Source organism: Caretta caretta, chromosome 4 (genome assembly GCF_965140235.1).
Source record: "Caretta caretta isolate rCarCar2 chromosome 4, rCarCar1.hap1, whole genome shotgun sequence".
Taxonomy (NCBI): domain Eukaryota; kingdom Metazoa; phylum Chordata; order Testudines; family Cheloniidae; genus Caretta; species Caretta caretta.
The window spans coordinates 145816253-145831923 of record NC_134209.1 but is presented as its reverse complement, the minus strand read 5'-3'; positions in this window follow the sequence as shown (position 1 = coordinate 145831923).

The window sequence follows — 15671 nt, the reverse complement described above, 5'->3', positions numbered from 1 at the left end:
TTGACATGATTAGCAATCCTGAGCTGAAATAGTTCAGAATTAAAGTGCAGTAGCAGAGCTGTGGGATGGGTGGGAGTTGTCTTAGGGCTTCATCCTGCCATCTGCAGACATCACCTGCATGGTACTGTGTGCCCCTTTAACTCCCAATGCAATCTATGAGCTGAGTGCTCACAGGAGGTGCTCTTCACCTTGCAGGATTGGTCCCACCGTGTCTGTACTTGAGAAATAACTGGGAATTGAGAGTGCGTGGGTTTTTCACGAGATCAGGCCATTTGTTTTATTTACTAAAGGCAGTGTTGTTAGCTACATTGCAGTATGAAGACTAAATTCCATCAGGTTTGTTGTAAAATAATGTATTTTTAGAACTTCTATTCAAGAAATTCCAGCCTCAGCAATCTAGTCATAGACAAAAATGATGATCGAACATCGGATGAGAGAATCCAGAACCTTTAAACCTCTTCAGCTGTATTGGTACATATGAAGGACTGTACCATTCAAGAGATTCAGCTGCTAATTCTCCACTGTGGACCAGAGTCCTTGTCACCTCTTCTGCAAAATCTTCCCAGATATGTGGAAAAATAAGTAACTACTTAGAAAAATTGCATTAGCTCTTTAAGTGTAATATTGCTAACTTAGATCATGCAGTGATCTGCGTTCAAAATTTGAATTAAGCTACTTTTGAAGGTGCACATTTGAGGAGACAATATTTCATGCCTAGGATCTTGGATTTGTGCTTTATCGTGATATCCCACTAAAAATAATATGATAATACCGGATCGTTTTAGAAATAAGTCAGACTTCCTAACATACCTAGTTCCAGATATAGCAGAACTTAGATTGTAAGCTCCTTGGGGCAAGGGCTTTTTCTATGCCATGTTCTGTATAATGCACAGCAAATTTTTGATGCTCAGTGAATTTAGACAACTTCTGCAGCTTGCTTGGTCACACAACCTCAACTGGAATTTCAGTCCTTGCTTCAGCTTTGGTCTAGAATCCAGTTGAAATTCTTATTGTCTTTATCTGTTAGGTTGAGGTCTACCCCTGTTCAGACCCTTTGTACCACTGAACCCCTTATTTTGCGGTATAAGATGCAGTGAGCTCGTGTGGACCCTCTGTGCATTGCTTAATGTGAGATTTAAATGGTGCAAAGGGCTTCATTTGGAATCCCTGTGCAGAGGTGAATTAATACGCTTAGTGTTTTAGTAGCAGGAACAAAGGACCTACACTGGACCTCTCAGAGATTAACGTACATACATGTTGGTTACAGGAAAGCGGCTTATCTTTCTATAGCAATTACTTGGAGCATGGTCATGAGTTAAAGGATGATGAAAGGGGCTATCTGACAGTGCTTTCATGTGGTCTTGTATACAAATGCAACCTATGGAGGGAAAAGAAATGTACATAAATTCTGCAGTAAGCTATCTGGCCTAAAACCAGGTTATGTTCCGTGTTGCAGCTGTGCACATGCCAAACCTTGGAACTGAAACTGGAGTAAAAAAGCAAGCCATCTAGTGTCTTGGAATTTCCCCTTTCTTGGCTGCTTTTCCCCCATTCACTCCACATACATGTATATGTAAGATGTCTTTTTTTTTGTGGGTTGTTTTTTTTTTTTAAATAGAGGCTGAAGTTGTGGGTTGTGATGTCTTTGCTTAAACATGGAACTCACCTATGTATTTTTTTTTGTACAACTGTTTGTTTTTAATATTTTATCCAAAGAAAAAATTAGTTATTTTTATATACTCGAGACTCATTCTTGTGTTGCCTATTTAAAGTCTCTCGTCCTGCTCAACAAATGAACCAATCTGAATAATTATCTAGAGTACTAGGTTGAGATGGCAGGTCTGACCTACTGAAAAGTTTTCTCCACATTTAACTCTATTTTGACAAAGATTTTTCTTTTTATGGGGTTGACTGTCATTAAGCCCTTCTAACTAAACATATACATTTTGTTGGTCATCATTGGAAATTAGCTATATTTGAAAGCAGGATACCTGGAGGAAAAGAATCCAATATTTACCTGCTCCTTGTATTGAGAAGAGATTCCAAAGAGTAGCTTCCTCAGTCTGAGTCATTGCTTTTAAAAATATATTCAAGGCAAATGACGGCTGCAGCTACAAAAGGCAAGGCATAGAAAGAAGCTGTTTTTTGTTGTTACAGAATGTGCAATCTATTTCTGTCTTGGTGTGGGAGGTTTTAAAGTAGGTACCTTCTCGCCAAGTGTTGAGATAAGTATAGACTCCTAAAATATTAAGTTTAAATAAAATGCAAAGGTTAGTGCTATTCAATATCCCTTTTCACGGTTTCTTGAGAAAACAATGCCTTTTCGTCTTTGTCATGGAGAAGCACTGATTGCTTCACAGCTGCTCTAATTCTGCTTCCAGCATTCCAGAATACCAGCAATTCGTAGTTAATTGGTTTTGGGGAATATTTAAAGCACTGGCTTGCTTAAAGGGTTAAGGCACCAATTCAGCAAAGAACTTAAGCATTGTGATTAAGCCCCATTGAATTTAGTGGGTCTTGATGTAGTAGGGTGTTTTGTTGAATGGAGATGGACTTAAGCATGTGCTTTGCTGAATCTGGGTCTAACTCTGTACTTTAAATCCTTAAGTACTTTTACTCAATGCCTTTTTACTCAATGCCTTTTATTCAATGATATCAAAATATTTTGCAAACAATAACTGGCTCACAGCACCCTGGGGGCCAGTAATATTGGGTGTCTTTCCAAAAGATATGTGGGCTTGATGCAGGAATCACTTGGTGAAATTCTGTGATCTATGTTGTGCAGGCATCAGACTGGATGAGCATAAATAGTCCATTTTATCCTTAAAATGTATGAAGGGTATTGTAGCCTCTGGAGGGGAACCAAAGCATCTCTTTAAGATGGGAAATGAAAAATGTTCTATCAAATGGAAACTGCAGAAGTAATTTAGATAGCGAGACTGTAACTGCTCGTAGTTGGCCAGGTTATGAGGTTTAATGCCCTCTACTATTTCATGGGAGTGCTGAATGATCTGTAATGTCAGGACTTTCATTTTCCCCTTATCTGAAAGACATGGCCTCCAAGCAGCACAGTATCCACCATTGCCACCCTGGGGCACTGGGCTCAGTACGGACAGGAAATATTCCCTTTTATCACTTTAATTTTACTTGTTGGTCTCAGCCATCCTAGTTAGTGACCTTTTCTGATTCTTAGCTTTTGAGAGCTCAGAGCATCTTAGCACAATCTTTGAAACAGATTCTGCTTGGAATGAATGGTCTGTTTCTTTAGGGTGCCAAAGGACTTTGTCTTACTGCTTGATTCTTATTTTTGTATTTTCTCCTGCCTACTAATTTGATAACTTTCATCAGGTGTGATGCCAAAACTTAATCATTCCTAAACCTCAAACCCCTGCTTCTTTGCAGCCATGAGATGATTTTGTAAAACTAAACTCCTTTGGCTTCAAATATAATCAATATTATTTTATGGCATTCTGAAGGGGGCGGAAAACTATCATAATAAGTGAAATAATTCTCAGCTGCTTTTAAGTCTATAAAAATAAACCTTTTATCCTTGAGTTTGATGCAAATAATAGGGACTGAATTTATGTTGCAGCTGGTTTTTAGTATATAGCATATAAAATTTCCATGGGCACTGATTGTTCAGGAGAGTGGCTAATTTAAGAGGCCTTGTAGATGGTAGTGTTGGGTTTGTATATATAAAATGTTTGGTAGAGTTACCAAATCCCTTTTTTTCCTTTCATTTTTTCCATTGTGAATATTCAGTCTTTGAATTTTATCTGTTTTGGCTTTGAATACGGAGCCCAGAGCTGTTTTAAAATGCTGAAAACCTGAACAGATCTTACACAGATCGACATTTTGTCTTAGGAACAATGTGGTTGTTCTCACGGTTCATCTGCAAAAATGCCACTAATTCCAGGTAAACCAGTAACTACTAGATTCACCTGCGCGCTTGATTACCCCACTATAAACCCAGAGTGTGTCCAGACTTCCCTGGATTTACACTGGTGTATCTAAACTCAGAGTATGGCTGTGCATTTCTATTCTTGGCTCAATTGTTCAGCCATAAATGAGAAAACCAGCCAGAGACACAGTACAAGTGGTTGATTTAGAGACATGGTTTGACTCTAAATTATTTTCCTTTTTTGATGCTCACTGCTTGAAGCATGTCAGATTTTTAAGCAACCCTTCTGGGTTGCCCTTAATCTCAGGGAGTGGGAAGCAGAGGTCCTGATGGAAGAGTTTTTATATCTGTAACTAATTAACATAGGTCAAGAAGAGCTTTGTGCTTAAATATACAATTCAGTTCTCTCAAACGCACATTATCCATTGTAGTAATCTTATTTGGAAAATAATTATTTTGCAGATACTATCAGTCACAATATAGTTATTGGAGATACGGAACTAGCATGATGATAGAGAAGAGACAGGATTTGGTTGTAATGAATATAAAGAGGAGCCTTTCTGGAGGCTGCTGGACACAAACCGTGTTGTTTTCTTTAGCTTCTTGGCTAATGTAACCTGTGCTGTCCAGTATCTCCACACAAACTATCTCCTTGCAGTTCTGGACTAAGGACTATGCTATAGTAACCAAGTCCAGATCTTACCAGGATGGATGCTATCGGAATAGTTCTTATGGTTTGTATGCTATTCCACTCCAAGCGTAGCTTAAGTATAGTGGGAGCCACTGAGCTGTAGTCATCCTGAGAGCTATTTTAACATAGTGTTTGTTATTGGGGGGGAAATGGTCAGGTTCTAACATGGTCATCTTTCTTGGTTATCTTACAGTAAGGGCAGGGCTTAAATGGGCCTAATCAATAGAGGGAGTTCCAGCCAGAGTGGTTTTGCTGAAGATTGCACTGCTGAACTCTGCTGCACCTAGCCTGAGGGTAGACAGATCTGCAGCGAGAGAGAGAAAACTGTATTATGATAAATTTAATTTTTGCCATTCTTTATTTAAGATAAGGGATATGTATCAAAAATTCTATCAAAACTATTACTTTGATCTTACACGTGCTGAAGTCCTGCTGTTCCCATTGCCTTCAAGGGGAATTGCTGGTGCTCAAGACCAGCCAAAGTATTAGTTGATGCCTTGACCCAGCTCAGTTGGTGTATTGGCCCTGTGGTCTTCAAGATACCTGCCTGGGTGTTGAGCATCCCAGGTGGAGCATGACTGTAGAGTTCCGTGGCCAGAAGGGACCGTTGTGGCCATCTAGACATTCTCTATAACACAAGCCAAAGAACTTCCCCACAATAATTCCTAGAGCAGATCTTTTAGAAAAACACCTAAAATTGTCAGTGATGGAAACAACCATGACCCTTGGCAAATTGTTCCAACAGTTTATTGTCCTCACTGTCAAAAAATTTACACTGAATCCAATCCAAATTTGTACAGCTTCAGCTTCTAGCCATTGGATTGTGTAATAATTTTACTACCCTGAAGAGCCCATTATTAATTATTTGTTCCTCATGTAGATACTTACACAATGAAGTCACCCCTTAATCTTCCCTTTGTTAAGATAAATAGATTGAGCTCCTGGAGTCTGTCGCTATAAGGTATATTTTCTGATCTGCTAATCATTCTTGTGGCTCTTCTCTGAACCCTCTCCAGTATATCAGCATCCTTCTTAAATTGTGAGTTCCAGAATTGGACACATTATTCCAGCAGTGATGCCAAATACAGAGGTAAAATAACCATTCCACTCCTGCTCAAGAGTCCCCTGTTTATGCATCCCAGGATCACATTAGCTGTTTTGACCACAGCGTCACTACAAGTTCATATTCAGCTGATTATCCACTACAACCTCCAAATCTTTGTCACTGCTTTCCAGGTGGAAGTCCCCAGTTCTGTATGTACACCCTACAATTCCTAGATGTATATCTTTACATTTACCTATTTTAAAACACACATTTTTTGCTTGTGACCAGCTTACCAACCAATCCAAATCAGTGACCCTGTCCTTTTTTTAACCACTTACCCAATTTTTGCATCATCTGCACAGTTTGTCAGTGATGATTTTCATAGAATCATAGAAGTTTAGAACTGGGAGACCCTCAGTAGGTCATCTAGTCCCGTCATTTGCACTCAAGGAAGGACTACGTAACACTAGACCATTCCTGACAGGTGTTTGGAGGTTTTTAAGAACAGGTTAGACAAACCCAGGTTATTGATTAAAAAATGTTAAAAAGTGTAGGGCCAAGAACCGGTCCCTTCAGGACCCCATTGGAAACAACTTGCTTGATGCCTATTCCCTGTTTACAGTTATATTTGGAGACCTATCAGTTAGCTAGCTTTATATCCATTTAATGTGTGCCATGTTAATTTTATATCATTCTAGTTTTTTAATCAAACTGCTGTGCAGTACCAAGTCAACCACTTTTCAGAAATCTAAGTTCAGTAGAACTCTGTTTATCCTACCCTCCATTATCTGTAGGGCCCTACCAAATTCACAGTCCATTTTGGACAATTTCATGGTCATAGGATTTTAAAAATCATGATTTCAGCTATTTAAATATGAAATTTAATGGTGTTGTAATTGGAGGGGTCCTGACCCAAAAAGGAGTTGGGGGGTGGGGGAGGAGTCGCAAGGTTATTGTAAGGGGGGGTTGAGGTAATGCTACCCTTCTGGCTGCTGCTGGCGGCAGCGCTGCCTTCAGAGCTGGGCAGCTGGAGAGCGGCGGCTGCTGGCCGGGAGCCCAGCTCTGAAGGCAGACCCATCGCCAGCAGCAGCGCAGAAGAAAGGATGGCAGGGTCTGGTGTTGCCACCCTTATTCTGCGCTGCTGCCTGCAGAGCTGGGCCCTCAGTCAGCAGCCGCCGCTCTCCGGCCGCCCAGCTCGGAAGGCAGCGCAGAAGTAAGTGTGGAAATACTGTGACCGCCCCTACAGCTACCTTTTGGGTCAGGAACCCCATTTGAGAAACACTGGTCTCCCCCATGAAATCTGATAGTATAGGGTAAAAGCATACAAAAGACCAGATTTCATGGGGGAAGACCAGATTTCACAGTCCGTGACATGTTTTTCATGGCCGTGAATTTGTTAGGGCCCTAATTATTTGGCTCTCTTTATTAACTGAATAACCAGCACACAAAAGTCCAGAAGAAGGCAGTCCCTCCTGTGACTGCTAGATGGCACTGCAGCCTCACACTTTCCCATTATCTGGATAATCAGAATTTTTGACTATCCGATCTGGTCCCAGTCCCAATTAGATCAGATAGATGGGGTTCTGCTATATATTACATCACCGGTTTACCTTTGTCAACCAAATTTGTAATCCTGAAAAAAGATATTAATCTAGTTTGACAGGATCTGTTTTTTTCCCATAAACCCATGTTGATTTTCATTAATTACATTACCCTCCTTTAATTCTTTATTAACTGAGTCCTGTATCAACTACTCCACTATATTGCCCAGGATTGATGTCAGGCTGACAGGCCTATAATATAATTATAATTACTGTCCCATTTACCCGTTTGTAAAGATTGGTACAACGTTAGCTTTCTCCCAGTCTTCTGGAACTTCCCCAGTGCTCCAAGACTTGGGGCAGGTCTACACTACAGTGGGGATTGACACTCTGAGATCAATCCACCGGCGGTTGATTTAGCGGGTCTAGTGAAGACCCGCCACATCGACAGCAGATCGCTCTCCAGTAGACCCCTGTACTCTACTCCCGACAAGAAGAGTAAGGTAAGTCGACCCTCCTGCAATGTAGAGCCTAAGGTATGTCAACTGCACTTGGGACGGAAGAACCCAATGCACAGCTACAGACTAGGGACCGAATGGCTAGGCAGCAGTTCTGCGGAAAAGGACCTAGGGGTGACAGTGGACGAGAAGCTGGATATGAGTCAGCAGTGTGCCCTTGTTGCCAAGAAGGCCAATGGCATTTTGGGATGTATAAGTAGGGGCATAGCGAGCAGATCGAGGGACGTGATCGTCCCCCTCTATTCGACATTGGTGAGGCCTCATCTGGAGTACTGTGTCCAGTTTTGGGCCCCACACTTCAAGAAGGATGTGGATAAATTGGAGAGAGTCCAGCGAAGGGCAACAAAAATGATTAGGGGTCTGGAACATATGAGTTATGAGGAGAGGCTGAGGGAGCTGGGATTGTTTAGCCTGCAGAAAAGAAGAATGAGGGGGGATTTGATAGCTGTTTTCAACTACCTGAAAGGGGGTTCCAAAGAGGATGGCTCTAGACTGTTCTCAATGGTAGCAGATGACAGAACGAGGAGTAATGGTCTCAAGTTACATTGGGGGAGGTTTAGATTGGATATTAGGAAAAACTTTTTCACTATGAGGGTGGTGAAACACTGGAATGCGTTACCTAGGGAGGTGGTAGAATCTCCTTCCTTAGAGGTTTTTAAGGTCAGGCTTGACAAAGCCCTGGCTTGGATGATTTAACTGGGAATTGGTCCTGCTTTGAGCAGGGGGTTGGACTAGATGACCTTCTGGGGTCCCTTCCAACCCTTATATTCTATGATTCTATGAACTAGAGCTATGTTATTCACGTAGCTAGAGTTGCATAGCGTAGGTCGACTTACCGCGGTAGTGTAGACATAGCCTTACTGAAAAGCAACATTAACTTTTGGGTGCAAGTTCTCTGAACCTGCTGATTTTTAAAATTACCTACTTTTAGTAGCTTCTGGTTAACATCCTCCAGAGCTGGGGGAATGGAAAGTATTATCATCACCATTTGATGAGACTATCATCTGTTCTTTCCCCCAGATACAGAAGAGAAATATGTATTGAACACTTCTTCCTTTTTTGTATTACTATTGATAATTCTACCATTTCCATCTAATAATGGACCAATACCATTATTTGTTCTTAATATATTTGCTAGGTGCTATACAAACACAGACCAAGGCGGAAGCATCTGAAATGGGGGAGCCATTTTTGAAAACCTGTGCTCAAGGCCCTGTGGGAGTCAGTCAGTACTGACCACCCAGGAGTCCCAATTGTGCCCTTCGTTCCTGCCACTAGCTACCATGGTTTCCTCTCTGTATGCGCAATGGTCAGCGGAGAGGCTGGGTGTGGGTACCATATGCAGAGGAAGGTTTTTTACCATGTGCGGTAAAAAACTCAGGTCTGAATCGTGAGTGCTGGGTTATATTCCCAGCCTTGCCAGGGAGCTGCTGTGTTCCCCCAAGTGTCACTGTTTCCTCATCTGTAAAATGGGGATAATGACCCCGTGTGTGTGTGGTGGGGGAGGGGCACAGTGCTCAGGCCCCTGGAGCAGAGGGGCTATAGCTATGCAAAGTACTGATAGCAGCCAAACACTTGTTCATCTAAATTTACATGTATTTGGGGAAAAAAATATTTTTGGTGTCATCTCCTTTTCAACCCCACTTCCCAAAATCCCTTGTAGCTGCTTGTAATAACTGAGGGCTATTTGGAGTTGCAGGAAGATTGTCATTTTCTACTGATGATTTAATTCTAATTACAATAATGAAATCTAGCCACCTCTGTGGTGGAACACAGCAAATGATCAGCAGAGCATAGAAACACGACAGAACAGGTTAGACAAAATCAAAGACTTGTCTTGTATCCAAATGAAATTTCCGGAGGAGTTTAGGCAGGTGCTGGGAACTGGCGTGAGCAGGAAATACTCCTGGGCAGCGGAGTGACAGCCCTCTCCTTGAAATGAGTCAGGGTTACCAAAAGGCTTGCCCTTGAGCTGGGGCTGAGTCCGGGGCGGCGGGGACGACGACAGTGGTCTTGGCTGAACTTTTCTTTGACTTTGGAGGTTATAAATGTGTGACATTTGATCGTGCAGTTCCCGTGCAGTCCCCTGCCAACGGATGCCTCTGCCTGTTCAGCTCTGCTGTTACGTGACTCAGATGCCACAGACACTAGGGGGCAGGGTAGCACCATGCTAGAACATCTTGCTGGGAACGGCTGAACACTACCAGCCTTAAAAAGAAAAGGAGGACTTGTGGTTAGTCTCTAAGGTGCCACACGTCGTCCTCCTTCTTTTTGCGGATACAGACTAACACGACTGCTGCTCTGAAAACTAACAGCCTTGGTGCTCAAGTACATTCGCTTTTGACAATAGAACTGGGCCCTTAGGCCTCCTCCTGCTGTGGTGAAGTACAGATATAGAGGAGATGGGCCCTGCTACTGGCTGGGATGAGTTTAAACCAAACTCCTATATCCCAAAATCCAAAGCAGGCTCCACATTTTGTAAATGGCCTCTTATCTTCTTCGTGCTCTGACCAAGCCCTGGCTTTTCCCTGCTCCTGTTTGTGCGGGGGGAGCTGATCATTGAGTTGCCACTTTTGCTGGGCCTGCAGCTTTGTGCTCTGGCTTCCTCAGTCCTCCTTACTGTGAACTGGCAGCTGCATGTGCATATTCAGAGATGGCGCATAGTGCTGGACTGACAGCTCTGCAGGCTGAAGCCCTCTACCTAGGGCACTGGTATAACTCAGGCAGCAGCCGGGAAGCTTTGCCTCACACTCTCACCCATGTAGCCTCTTCTCCGCATCCCCCCTACCCCTGGGACAATTTGTCCCTTTGCTGTTGCTTACCAATGACAATTGTAATAGCTTTAATGACAGACCCCTATTCTGACAGGAACTGATCTGATGCCCCCTAACTCATTGTGCTTAGGGCAGCAAACGAAGGTTGAACGTCAATGGTGGTGGGTCATTATACCACATCTTCCATTGCAGATCTTCCCTACCCCCCTCTCACCTGCCTCTGTTCCCCCTGGGGGGTGATGAACACTAAAATCAACTCTTTTCTGAAAACTTGGCCTAGCCTCAGTTCCAGCCTGTCGCAGGGAGCAGTGGTGCCCATGAGGCTGGGCTCAGTGAATGTCAGAAACAAAGGCCCTGCAGCGCAGACTGCTGGTAGCTGACGAGCCCCAAGGTGGGCATATAGAAACTGCTGGGTGGAAGGGATGTGCGTGAGACAGGGCACTCGAGCTGCCGGATGGGGAACAGCAGCAGACTGCACCCTCCACACCAGCATTGCCACCCTGATAACTAATCAGTGTGATCTCAACGGGGGCTCAAGCTGCTGGAGAAGAGAAAAGAATCAAGGTCCTGAGGCAGGGGTGGAGGCTGGATCAGTAGCAGGACGTTCCATGGCGTCACAGTTCAGATTCCTACCCCCACTAAGTTACAGAGGGGAGACTGTGAAGAGGACGGGGGAGGGGTTAGATGGGCAAAACCTTCTTGGAGGAGTTTCAGGTTTAGCTAAACCAAACCAAGGATCCTGGTTTCAATTAACTGATTCCTGGGAGGGCAGCTGGCAGTGCTGGTTAGAGGAATGGCTGTAGCACTGGCCCACCTTTGAATTGACTGGAGGGTGATCAGATGCCATGAGGCTAGGGACAGGACAGATCAGGGAGCACAGGATCTAGCTCCCCTCTTGTTACTAAAGGAAAAAAAACATCTCCTGGCTCAGTGGGAGGGGGCAGTGAGTCCACTGTTGGGGGTTAAAGGGCTGAGGCCAGCAATAACTGTCTCCAGCTAGCTGGCTGCTATGACCCCTGGCCAGAGCTCCTGGAGCAGAAGCTGTTGTCAGTCCCCCTTCTGGCTCTGCCTGCTAATCATCCCCTTCTCCATCCCTCCCCAAGGTCTCTTTTCCCTGTTCAGCCTCCCTTGGGACCTGCCCAGCTTCTAGCTAAGCCTCTTCACAGCTCTTTGCCCTCTCCTGCAAAATGGCTGCCACTCCCCCCCACGCCCTGGGCTTCCCAAACTCCCCCATTCTCAGCCCCCCAACCTCTCTCCACTCCACCCCAGGGAAACGCTTGTCCTCCATCACTGGGCACTCAATTAGGAACCTGAGTCTCATTGGGGGCTGGGTCATGTTAGAAACTGAGGCAGGCTCCTAAATCATGTCGCCCTTGTAACGCCAAGCAGAGAAATGCCTTGATACCTTTAAAACCTGGGTCGTGGGCCTGGTGCCCATCAGCCAGGCAGCGGGTGGGCTCTGCTGAGCAGGTGCATTTTTGGTCACAACTGCGAGGACATGAGGGGTTAGCTGAGGGGAGGACAGGGGTGAGGGGAAAGCAGAAGCACAGGGTCAGGGACTGGGCTGAGGGGGGCGCAGAGGGACAGAGGTATGGGGAGAGCAGCGGAGCAGAGCTGTAAATCGGGCAAGGAGAAAAATGGAACTCAGGGCCTGTGGGGTGCTGAGGCCCCTAGAAGAGCAATGAAACCTTTGCAGGCCGGCTGCAGGGGGCTGGTGCAGCGGGTGACAGAGGCATAGGACCCAGCACACAGCAAACATCCTTCACCTCCCTCTGCCCAAGTCAGCCATCCTGAGTCAGAAAGACACTGTAAACATGGCACCCACCCTGGCATACGGGGTGAGCTGGGGAGGGGCCTACTCCAGCATTACATGGGGCAGAGAAATGCTCCGTGGCCCCACAGCATGCTGGATTGAGCCTGGGCTGGGCCCATGGATAGTAGGCAGCGAGCGTGCCTTGCCACCTGGCTATTTATTGCCAGCAATGCAGTGTTGACAGGTGATTATTGCTTATTAAAAAAAGGGGGAAATAAATCCACTTTGCCTTACGCTAGCGCGTGAGGCTTTGGTTCCCCGCTAGTTAGTTGTGCTTCAGCTGTCATGGGGTGCGGCTGAAACACCTGCTGCTGCCCCTTGACTCAACTTCTGGCTCTGGTTGCACGCGCAGCCAGCAACACAAAAGTCTTATGGGCTGGAGCTGGGGAAGAGAGTGGTGGCACTCAGGGCTTGAGCCCAGTTTCTGGGGAATTTCCCCATTGCCTGTAATGGACATAGGATCAGGTTCTTAGCCTTAAATGTATCACCTCAGCTAGCAGAATTCCCCCCCCCCCACCTCCCTCCTCCCCAGGTTGCGTGTGAGTGGAGCAGCAAAGCCAATGTGATGAGATTTCTGATGACTGCCAGAGAGGTAACAGCCCAGGGCTGACAACAGCTAATTGTTTGGTCTGATCCCTTGTGTGGCGTGCTGAGCAGGCTCAGGCTGGGAAAGGCTGGAACCTAACCCAGAGAACGCTGTGGGTTCAGGCACCGCAGGACCACAATTCAGGTGGGGATTGGACCTCGAGTTTTGAGGTGGGCGCGTCTCTCATGAATCTACCGTTTCATTTTCAGTGGTGGTGCTCTGAGGAGGGAGGGGGAGCAGCACAGGGTAAAAACTGGAGGGGATCTGGTTGGTTGAGTGTCTGTTCAAGGGAATCACAGCAGTCATTTGTGTTGGCTGTTGAAGAATCATTAAGTGCCCTTGTGGGTTTCCATAAAGTGCAATTACATGACAAGGTAAAAATGGCCCAGACTTGCTCTAAAGATCTGCCCCATGGGCTGGAGTCTCTTCTCACTTACATCCGCGTAAATCAGAAGTTAACACCATGGGGGTCAATGGAATTTCACCCAGGTAAAACCAATGTAAATTAGAGCAGACTCAGGCTGTGTGCGCGTTCAGAGACAGGGCTACTGACTTTAACACCAAGAGTAATTTTCTTACTCCTCTTGGTCCCACCAACGAAGGCAGCAATAAAGGACTGCTTTGGTGTCATCTGGCTCTTCAGCAGAAATGTTAGCACTAGTGGTGAGACATGAGAAGGGAAGTACCCAGCTTGACTCTCAGCTCCAGGCTGAGTTTGCAGGGCAGGCAGTTAGAGGATGCAGCTTTGGATTGTCAGCCAAGCAGGCTGGTTACACAGACATCATGAGAAAGGGAAGCCCAGGCTGCCATTTTTACAGCTACATTTCAGAATGCCTACAAAAGCCTCACTTTCCAGGCACAGAAAGGTCATTGCCTGGAGCCACCACTGCCTCATCAGCAGCTCCCAGCTGGCTCTACCTCCTGCTTTCTTAAACTTCAGTGCAGCCTTCCCCTGAAGCAGAGGGGAGAGGCAACAAGCAGCTCACATTCAGCCCACGTAAAAGGTAATTAATGGGGTAGTTAGTGGCTTAAAATGTACAGCACCTTGCACAATGGGGCTCAGATTACCCAGAGGTGCTACTGTGATATAAGTAACTAATACTTTCATTTGGGTTTGGGGTTTAATGTGGAGTGAAGTTACTTTAACACACACACGGCTGCCTTTTCAGCTTTCTCCAGATGTAGACATGGAACCACAGCTCTATTCATTTCCTCTGTAGAGGCCAGTTTTCATGCCAGTAAGGCTCCAGGGTGCGTATGTTATGCTGGGATGCAGCCAGTTCCTAAGGAGTATAGCGCAGCACCCATGGCCTCCATACCTAGCACGGCAGGTGGGGAGTGGCACTGTCCCAGCCTAAGAGGACTTTTGTTCCAGTCCCTCTCAGTGCCAAGCACCTTTACCGATATGGTGCATGAGCGATGAATCTGGGGTTTATGGCCCAGAATCATAAAATCCAACTGCCATGGATCTCATATGACTAACATCTGCTTCCATCCCCCGTCCTTACCTGCTGGGAGCTCAGCCCCTCCTCCTCCTGACTCAGACAGCAGCTGTGTGTTGTGACTTTGGCAGGAGATTTAAAAAGTTGTGCTCTGAAGTGGGGATCCCCAGTTGCCTTCAAAGGAGGCTCCCCCCGCATCTTCTCAGGGGCCCAAGTGAGATGCATAGCAACAGGGCACTGCAGGCCACACAAGCCTGGCTCAGTGTAGCATGGGGTAGCTGCTAAGGTTAGGAAAGCCTGACATCGTTTCTTTGCTCTAGCCTCAGGTGGCTGGCTGGGCTTCCCGATCCATCAAGCAATTCAGTGCTGGTGAAAGGCATCAGCCCACCCATCTTGGAGCCTGGAGGCGCCTGCCCACAGAATAGGTACAGGCCAAGCAACAACAGCACACACCTCCCGCACTGCTGTGCCTAGACAGGCCACTTTTAGGGGTAAGATGACAGGACAGGTGCCATTGTGAGATAGGGAAGAAGGTACCAGAATTGGCACAGGTACCCCAGGCCCTTTTGCAAGCTGGGCTGAGTCCAGCAACAAAACCATATGAGGGAACCTTAGCTGCGGAACTCTCTGCTGCAGGGGAGTGGGACATGTCTAGGTCCCATCTTGTTTAGATCACAGTGCATAGACCATCTTGCGAGAGAGGCATGGCAAGTCCTTCTTCCCCCCATTGACAACTCCCGGAGACCCCATGGGTAACACCTCCCTGAGTGAAAGCAGAGGAGAGCTGCGCTAACAAGGCAGGGAGGGCCCGCAGCTCCTCTCCTCATGCCACTCTCTCGCCAACCATAGTGGCCGTACAGCTGCTAGGGCAGAATTTGCCAGCCTGCTTGTTAAGCAGCATCGCTCATCATGAGGAGATCACACTGGCCACCTGGGGCTTTCCCACTGGAATTTAAAGGTGGTGGCTTTGATTTAGAAAGCCCTAAACGGCTTGGGAAGTGCTAAGCCACAAGCCCCCTCCCCCGCCCCCTTCTCCAGGGGCAACACAGTGGCAGGGGAGATGCTCTGGGCGGTCCAAGGGGAGCCAGTGCAGAGAGCAGGGTGAGGTGTTTGTTCACACAGAGCTGTGGGCTGCTGCAGTTCGCACCGAATAGACGCTTTTTCTCTAAACCTGCCTCCCCAGGAGAATCGCCTCTGGCTCCCTAGAGTTAGAGGTTGTCTAATGCCCTGAAACAGGAGGGGTCAGGTCCCTTCCAGTTGTGACTGTCCTGATCACGAATAGCCTCCTCTATTGCTGTAAAAGCCTGTAGCATTGAAGAACAAGCGAAGTCCCTGCTGCAGAGTTTTGGAGCCATCCTTG